Source organism: Pteropus alecto, unplaced genomic scaffold, assembly GCF_000325575.1.
Source record: "Pteropus alecto unplaced genomic scaffold, ASM32557v1 scaffold89, whole genome shotgun sequence".
NCBI lineage: Eukaryota > Metazoa > Chordata > Mammalia > Chiroptera > Pteropodidae > Pteropus > Pteropus alecto.
This window is the reverse complement of record NW_006443130.1, coordinates 683,773-693,239: the sequence shown is the minus strand read 5'-3', so window position 1 is coordinate 693,239 and position 9,467 is coordinate 683,773.

Here is a 9,467-nt window from a genome sequence, read left to right as displayed (position 1 = left end):
CTGGGGAATCAAAGGGGAGATCAGCTTCTTCACTGAGACCTACAAATGTCTCCCAGCTCCCCAGACGCTGCATGCAGCGCAGGCCACTCAGGGGAGCTGGCCTGCAAGACACGTCCCTCTGCCTGAGCCCCGTCCTCACCTCTCAGGCTAAAGCGAGTCCCGTGACCCTCAAGTGCAACGTCACACGCCTGCACCCGTCCACCGCACATGCCACCAACATCAGCGCCACGGAAGAGTTTGACGAGCTTCTCTCCACCCCTTTTTCTACCCCTTTCCATATACACAACATACGGGATTTTCCCAATGACTCAGGATATGTCGTATATATTATCCTGTTTCCTCATTTTTTCTACTTAATTCCCTTCAAAGCTGTCAAAACCACCACATGTTATTCTTATACTAAATAGCTGTTCAGTATTTCATAGTATGGATAGATCATAATTTATTAGAAAATATTTAAGGGACTTCTTATTTTTTTTATAATTACAAATAAGACTTTGAACAGTCTTGGACATGTTTCTGTAAACTAGATTTCTAGAATTAAAATGACTTGTTTGAAGGGTGTGCAGATTTCGAATGTCACTTACTGAGCTTTGGTTGGCCCCAATCCCAGCCCTCGGCACCCCCCTTTATCCTGGATGCTGCTGGATTATTTCCTACAAGAAGCTCCCTGCCGGCCAGTCCTTGCCTCAGACTTCCTTTCCCGTGAAGTGGTCACCAGCCAGGGACAGGAGAGCAGGAGTAAGGACTGCGAGATCGTTTGGGGAGATTTGACACGTTGTGTTACCGAGCCTTCCCGCCTCTCAGGACTCCCCCGTGACGTCCTTCGAAAACTTTTACAGCGTTACTCACACAGGTCGTGCACGTTTTCCGTGAGCTTTATTTCTTTATTTCTAGATGTTATATGTTTTGTTACGGGATATTTTCACAGTGTATTGCCTAGTCGCTGTTGCTTAGAAATGCTACTTTTGTATGTTTATCTTGTATCCAACCACCTTAAATGATACTTCCAAGGAATTCAGTTAGATTTGTGAGGTATGCAAACATATTAGCTACAAATGGTGATCATTTTGTTTCTTCTGTTGCAATTTTTATGAACTCATTGAATTTCGTTTTTGTGTCTAGTGGTGGAGACGTCTGTGAGCGTATTCTCTAGTTTCTCAACTTCGAATAAAGTATTTCTGATTTTGTATCATTAATTTGGATTTCTTAACCTTTTTATCGGGTTAAGATATTTTCATTTCTCCGCTTACTATGGCTTTTAAAGATCGTGAATGAGAGATCAATTTTATTCGATGCCTATTTACATGGAATTTCTATTTTAATCTATTCATTTCATTAATAATAACAATAAATTTCTGAAAGCGTAGTTATCCTTTTATTCCTAAAAGAAACTCAACCTAGTAACAAGCAGCATGAATGTATATTATTTAGTTTTTGTATCTGTGCTCATACATAAAATTTTTATTTTTTTTTTGTGCTGTCAGGGGAATATCACCATTATACGATGAGCTGGGAAGGTTTCTGTGGAATACAAGAATATCTGATTTTGAAGGTTTAGTGCAACTTATCTACAGATGGTCTAGCTCTGATGCCATTTTTAGGAAAGAGTTTTTACTATTTAAAAAATTTCTTCTAGAAATTCTCATCTTTTAAGTTTGTCCATTTGAATACATCTCGGCGATTTGTATTTACTGAAAATTTTTCTATTTTGGCTGCATTTTATAATGTAATAATGTTCATTTAATTTTATGATCTCATTATCTGAAGTTGTATTTTTTCTCATTTTTAGTATTATCTATTTTTATATACTATTTTTTTCTTGACCATGTTATCATTTTTGTCTTTCCAAAGAACCAGATATTAAAGCTAACAGAGTTTTTTCTTATTTAATTCATTTTGAATTTGTAGTTATCATCAATTGTGTCCTAATTTCTTTGGATTTATATTATTATTCTCTCTCTAGCTTCTCGAGTTGCATGTTTAGTTTACTTAATTTCAACCATTTTGTTGTCTTGTCTATCCAGGTAAGGTTCTTATGGTGGCTATTAGTTTTCTTTTTTTTTTTTTTTAATAATTGAGTGACTCTTATTTTTATCATGAACTTATTATTTTTATTTTAATCTCCTCTTAAACTCAAGGGTTATTTTGGAAACCTGATTTTCTAATTTGATCTGTCTGCATGATCAAAAGGATTTCTTATTCGAGGAATTTATACAAATGATATTTGTGGCTTAATGCACGGTCAATTTTGCAAGTATTTCATGTGTGTTTAAAAATAGTGTGAGTTTCTATTTGCTTAGGAAAAGTGTGTGCGTATACACGTGTGTATATAGTCGAGCTTACCCTTGTGTTATTCAAATCCCGTATAGCATCGATCATTTTTAAATGTGTTTTTAATTTATTGAGTTCCAAGAGAGGTCAAGCAAATATCTCCCTGTGTAAGTAAAGATTTATTACATTTTATATATTTCTATTACTTTTTGCTTTATAACTTTCGAAGCCACGCAGCTAGGTATATAATGTTGCCTTTCAGAAGATCGACTAACACGTGCTACTTTTCCCTGGGGGAACGGCATACGGCTCGCTGCAGCCCCAGCGGAGGCATCATGCCAAGAGAAGGGTTTGGCGAATCCGCTAAGGGACAGACGACAGCGGCCTCTCGGTGCCGAGCCGCAGGTTTGGGCGTTTCTTCTCTCTGTGGTAGCATCGTCGAAGGACTTACTCACGGTCGCGATACTGTCAGCCTTCGTTTTGGAAAGGTCACGCTAGCCGCAGTGTGAGGATGAAGGTGAGCAAGTGGACACACGGCCGCCACGCAGAGCAGCAGCTCCTGCCGGTCCGCAGGCCGTGGGGCCGGTGGACGACGGCCCCGAGACACCTCAGGCACCAGAGACGAAAGACCCTCCTCCACTGAAGGGGGGTGGGCACCAAACCCCCAGCCCGGAGGGGCAGTTCAAGCCGAAGACACGTAGAAACTCCAGATGGCATAACCGATTCGAAAGCGATGACCCCACGCCGGGCTGTGACGTCAGAGGCCCCGCCCAGAAACAGCCCTGAGCGGGACCAATGCCAGTATGACAGCTTCGGGCCTGGGCCGGCCCACCGGGTGGCCGCCCGGAGCGCTCTGCTGCCTTGTGACCCATCGGGGCAGAAGTGGCACGGCCGCCTCAGACGGTCTCCCCATCCATCACGGGGCGAGCGGGCGAACCTGGGTCTGAATACCAAACAAGCCAAGAGCCGAGCTTTGACGGAGCGGCTGTCTCCTTAGCGACATGCTGGTCCCTCCGAACCGCTGACAGGTCCATTCCCCTCCTAGCACCCAGAAAAAGAGTCCAGGAGGCCCTCGCCGTGGACGGCAGGCCCCTCGACAGGTGTCACGCTCTGAAATGGCCCCCTCAGAATCACAGTCGCACACCCCTCCCCACAAGGCCACGCACCTCTGACAGGAGCCAACACGCCTCGGCCGTTCGGGGCAGGGGAGGGCGGGAAACGGCAGCATGAATTGAACGTGGTTTCGGTGTCGATTCTGAGTGTTCTGTTTGTTTGCAGAACTCGGGGGTCAAGCAACGTCCGTTTCCAATTAATCGTATTCCTTATCATTTCCTTCAAGAAAAACGTGGTTTTAGAATCAAGAGCTTCTCTGTTTTGTTCTTTTTTTTTTTTTTAATAAAAGACAGAGAAACGTGCTTTAGAATTTAGAATTTGCTTTTTGCTACAGAGAAGTGTGCAAATTTGTAACAAAGGGGTTTAAAGAGAACTGCAAGTGGCTATCACTGTTTTCGAGAGTAATTTTCTTTATTAGAAGTCATATAACGAGTAATTTTTAAAAGGCAATCATCGAGGTGTGTTTAGTAAACTAATTAAGCAAGCATCCAATACTTTGACCTGAAAATGTTATTTTTTTTTTAATTTTTGACTTCTTTCTCAGTGTCCACATTTTAAAAATCAAGAGATTTCACATAAAGATCTGAATCCCCTTTTTCGTTTCAAAGATGCGGAGATCTCAAAGTATTTAGCAAACGTCAGCCAGCACCGGCAGCACCGGGCCGGCGGGCGGATGCCCCCTCCGTCACTCGGCCTCTGTCCCTCGGCCTCGGAGGGCGTCGTCACTTAGCATCGAGTCTGCGTGACAGTTTTACGTCGAGTGGAATGACGGGGTGCCACGGCTGGACCACGAAGTTCAAGGGCTTCAGTGCAGCCGGACGCTTCACGGTCGGCCGACTTTCCTCCCTGTGCTGCTGGCCGGCCCGCCCGCTGTGTGTGGTCACCTCCAGGCCACCTCCAAGCACAGTGCACTGCGCTCCAGGCCGGACCCTCGAGTGAGGCTCGGGGTGGCACGGGGGACTCGTCCGTTCATTGGGGAACACCTGGCTCCCTTCTCTTGGGTTCCCGGGGGCGGAGGAAGCCAGCAGCGAAGGACCAAGACCAACATGCGACGACGTGCGGACAAGCGCGGATGAGACCTAACGACCGAACCTCCACGAGGACACACAGCCCAGCTCGACGGGAGGGCTCCCAGGGGTCAGAGGTGCAAAGGTGACTGACCACAAGCGTGACGAGCCTGGTGCTGGTACCATGTCGGCCCCTGTGGCCGCTCTCTGTGTCCACCCTCCGTGTCCACCTTCCGTGTCTACCCTCCGTGTCCAGCCTACGCGTCCAGCCTCATGTCTGTCCGCCGTGGCCGCCCTCCATGTCCATCCTCCGTGTCCACCCTCCATGGCCACCCTCCATGGCCACCCTCCATGTCCACCCTCCATGGCCGCCCTTCATGTCCAGCCTACGTGTCCACCCTCCATGGCCACCCTCCATGTTCACCCTCCATGGCCGCCCTCCATGTCCACCCTCTGTGGCCGCCCTCCATGGTTGCAGGCAGGGGCGGGTCCGCATTCGTCCCCAAGGCCACTGTCACAAAGCACCACACGCTGGCGCATGGTCCCACAGCTCTGCGGCCAGCCCAGAGTCCAGGCGTCAGCAAGGCCGGGGTCACTCTGACGGCGTGAGGTGCCAGGGAGGGCCAGCCGCCCTCTCTCCTGGCTTCGGCAGCCTGGTGTCCCCGGCGGCAGACGCAGCCCCACCCTCTGTCCTCGCCCCGCGTCCTCCCTGTGTGTCTCCGCCCCGTTTCCCTCCCCGGATGTCCAGCTCCGTGTCCTGCTCCTGCTTCGCATGAGGACTGCAGTCGAGCTGGGGGAGGGACACCCCAGTGGCCTCGCTGCGACTCGGTGCCGTCTCTGAAGACCCATTTCCGGGACAGTCACAGTCGGGGTCCTGGGCTTTGGACCGATGTCTCCTTTTTTGAGGGGACACTGTTCAGCCCATCACAATGCTGCTTGGGGTAATTCGAGTGGAGGGGGTGTCGGAACCTGACGCCTCCTCAGGACAGGACCCCGAAAAGCTGCGCCTCAGTGAAAGACGCATTGAGAAGCACGTCCAGTGACCATCGCAGAGGGAGGAGACAGAAGCCGGCTTACTGGTCTGGGTGAGTGCTTGCTGGAGACCTCAAAACCCCAGCCGGAAGCTGCCTGCAGTTTGAGTCTGCAGGCTCTAGAGGACCCGGAAAACTTTAAGGCCCCGAAAATTAACTCACAGTTTGTTTGGGGCTGATGATAAGCCTGGGGCATCAGAAGGAGCAAAGGACACAAAGCCTCTGTGTCAAGGTGACCCCATAACAGGGCCACCAGAGTTCCTCACGAGTGACACAGGCCCCCTGATAATGGGCTCAAAATCGAGAATTAGCAAGCAGATGAGAAAGGAAAGTCCCCGAAAGTCACGAAAACAAACGTGGATCGGAGCCCAGACCGGAGAAATGGCATGTCGATTTCAAAGGCACGTAGAGTTAGTTTTCGAAATGATTTTTAATACGAGATGCGTTTTTAAAGAATTGAACTCACGAGGTGAGGGAGTGAAGCGAGACGCTTTAAAAACGGAACGCGCGGATGTTTGAGGAGAAGCAAATTGATAGAACATCTATAAATGAAAACATCGCCGGCGAAATTAGCAGATGCGTTACGGGGCGGATTAGACGCAGCTTAAAATAAAACGTCAAGAGCACATACCTATGAGCTATAAATACACCCGGAATGATTTCTTTCCTCCTCATCGTTCGTATCGTTGGCAGGAAGATGAGAGAGACGGCGAGTGTTGCTGACGACTCAGAGGTGGCCAGACGGCCGCCTTGCTCCAGCAGAGCAGCAAGACGCCCCCGTGCCGGTCACGCTCAGGACAGTGGCCGCAGACGCAGCGATGTCGCACAGCACGCTGTCCGCGCTCACACGTAGCCTCGCATCTCAAGCATGTCCCGGGGCCGGTCATCCGCCGCTGGCCTCCGTGTCTCTTTTGGCACCTGTGGTGTATACATAATTCTTCCACCTTCTTTTTCTTCCAAAGCGTTGATACCTTGGAAGAATCCAAGCCCGTTATCCCGCGAGGCGTCACCTAAGCTGGCTTTCTCGAGCATTTCGTCACGCTAGGACTCAGGTCAGACAACTGAGAGAGTCCAGGCCCCTGCCAAGGTGTCTCGGACATCAGCCGGCGGTCGGCGTTGGATGCAGTATCGACAGCTAGTGATTCTCCAATTGTCGTGCGTGGAGTACAGATGAGAGCAAAGAAAATATATATACATTTCTTAGTGCTGCTGGGAACTAGAATTTTTACTGAGAGAGGAAAGAGGCACCAGGACAGACCGGGAGACAGCGAGGAAGGGGTGGGGGGCGGGGGGCGGCGTCAGCGTGACAGACAGCGCCACGCAGAGAGACAACGCACGGGTTTGGCGGGATTAGTGTGAAGTCACGGTTTTGTCCAAAAACAGAGAACAGACGCCTTCTGCCCGATGACAGGGAGCCCGCGCCCTGCAGCCCACGTCCCGGACCAGCGTCCTGGAGCCCGCGCCCCGCAGCCAGCATCCCGGGCGGGGAGGGCCAGGCCGACCTCGCAACGGAGCAAGGACGTGCCCAGCACCCGAGGGCGTCTCCGCGGCCGGATGTGAGACAACTCGAGTGTTGCAAGGCATGTGCCGGCTGCGGATTACCGCGTACGGCCCGCGGCCCACGGCCACCTTCCTCCTCGTGTGCCAGCACCGGCCGATACTCTGGGGCGGACGACCGGATCAGGACATGGCCGTTTCGGAAACGGGCCGTCGCGGATGGCTCTGCAGTCACTGGTTGAAAGGACTGGGTATTATGTGATTTCCAAGTATCGGCCCACAGATGATCGATCTACTGAGTACGAAAAGGCACAAGTGTCCTCGGCAGTGGGGACACCTGGCAGTCAGCACCCCGACCGGGCGCATGGCTTTGGTGTCACTAATTATGGGGCAAATGGATGGGCGCTCCCTGTCCTGACGTGATGCACTTCATCGCCCGAGGAATTACTCCTGAGGGGTGACTTGATTTGTCCCCAGACGCAGAGGGAGGGGCACAGGGCCCCACTGATCAAAGGTGGGAGAAGGTCCCCACACTCCTGGGGGCTGAAGCTGGACCAGGCCCGCTGCGTTGTCTCTCTGCGTGGCGCTCTCTGTCACGCTGACGCTGCCCCACACCCGCCGCGTTTTCCAGCGCAGGGCGTGGGGTCCTGGCTGCTGCATGAAGCTGTGATGACAGGCTCTGGTCTGGCATGAGAACGTTTCATTCAGACCCGAAAAGACCTGAGCTCCCTGCGTTTGGTGGAGGCGTTTGGGGCTGCTTCCTGTCTGCTCAGGTCCCCATGGCCAGGAGGGGCCACCCCAGGTCCCCCAGGGCGCCAGCTGCCTCCTGGGCTGGGGGACGGCCAGGTCCCTGCACTGAAGAGCTGCCCCATCGTGTGGCCTCAGGCACCACGCTCAGCAGGAGGGGCTCCTGCGCTCAGTGGGACAGGCGGCTGCGGAGCTGCCTCTGAGGTCCAGGCATCCGCTCGTGGGGACTGCCCTGGCACCGGGCTCCCCACGCAGCCCCGGGGGAGAGGGACCTGCCTTCCCGTGTGTCCTTCGTAAAACACGCCCCGTCTCCCCTGGAGAATCTGCCACGCTGCAGTCCATCTGAACGAACGCGTATTTAGACGGGCCGCCCTGAAGCCTGCGTTACGTGCCTGATGGGCCGGAATAGCCCTTGGTGGGGACCTAGCCGGAGCGCGGTGGCCACATTCGCCTCTTTGATGCGGCTGTCGTGTGCCCGCCTTCGGGGCCGGAGCGGAAGCCCAGGGCGGGCGTCCGTGCTGACCGTTGGATGCCGACAGCTGCTCAGTCTGTTCGCCGAGGGCCGGGGAGGGATACCCTGCCGGCCGTGAGCTGCGCTACGTGCTTCGAGTTTGGGGGAACGCTCTTAGCTGCTTGGTGAAGGGGAAGCCGCCTGAATGGCTCACACAGGAGGGGACCCTGTTTTCTCCAATGTCAGCAAGCCCGGGGACAAGACAGGGCCGGGGCCGGCCAGTCCTGCAGGTCGACAGTGCCGCCCAGGACCCAGGTAACCCCGTCTCTTCTCTCTGTTACCTGCACGGCGTCCGCGTACGGACGCACAGACACCTGCGGTCATTCTAGCCGTCACGGGAGACCCGGAGACAGGACGGCCAGTGGGGCAGAGAACCCGCCCTCCCCCGCTCATGCTCGATGGGTGACGGACCCCGGTCCCAGCAGATGTCCCTCCACACTTAGCCCCAGGCCTGCGGCTGGAGCCATCCCGCTAGGCGGGCCAGACCGGCCGCCACCCGCCCGGCCTCAGGGGCCACGGCTTCGTTTGTGCAGATGGCGTCTGTCGTGCTCACGCCTTAGAGGTTAAGACTAAGAGAGTTCATTTCACTTAGGCAAAAATCCCTACCCTGCGCCAACATAAGCAGCAGATGGTTATAAAAACGACGATATTTTCCAAAACAAAACCATCGTGGGCATCGTGGGCGCCGTGTCAAACGCTGGGACGGTCTCCACGGCCGGCCTCGGGCAGGACGGCGGCCTCATGCGCCCACGCGGCGGCCGGAGGAAGGTGGGTTCCGTGCCGTCCTCGACCCCACGCGGTGGCCGTGGGAGGATTCAGGGCCGCGCGCGGCCACGGGAGAGAGAACCGTGCACACCCCGTGGCATCGACACCCTGTCTCGCCCCGGAAGGGACCCCGCGCAGGTCCCTCGCGACATCGCGGCCGACCTACGAACGCGGTTCGCTGCACGGCGGAACCTTCCGGCGCGCTCGTGCTTTGTTGCGCAGAATGAAAAATGTCACTGCTCGATAGCTTCACTTGTCTCATCAGAAAATGCTTAAAATATTGGGAAGCTGTCAAGCTCTGAGCGACACACACCATTTCTCTAAAAATTATCATTTTTTTTTTTTCTCGCAAGCTTACATTTCCTCGTTGGCAACAAATACCGTCAGCTGTTTTTCTTTGTTCATTTTTGAGAAAATATCTGCCAAGTACCCAGGTCTGAACGAGCGTCGTCGTCAGACATTCTGCGGAGTGAAACGAGGCGCCCAGCTCGGCCCAGACGCGGGCGCGGGCCGGCCGGGAGG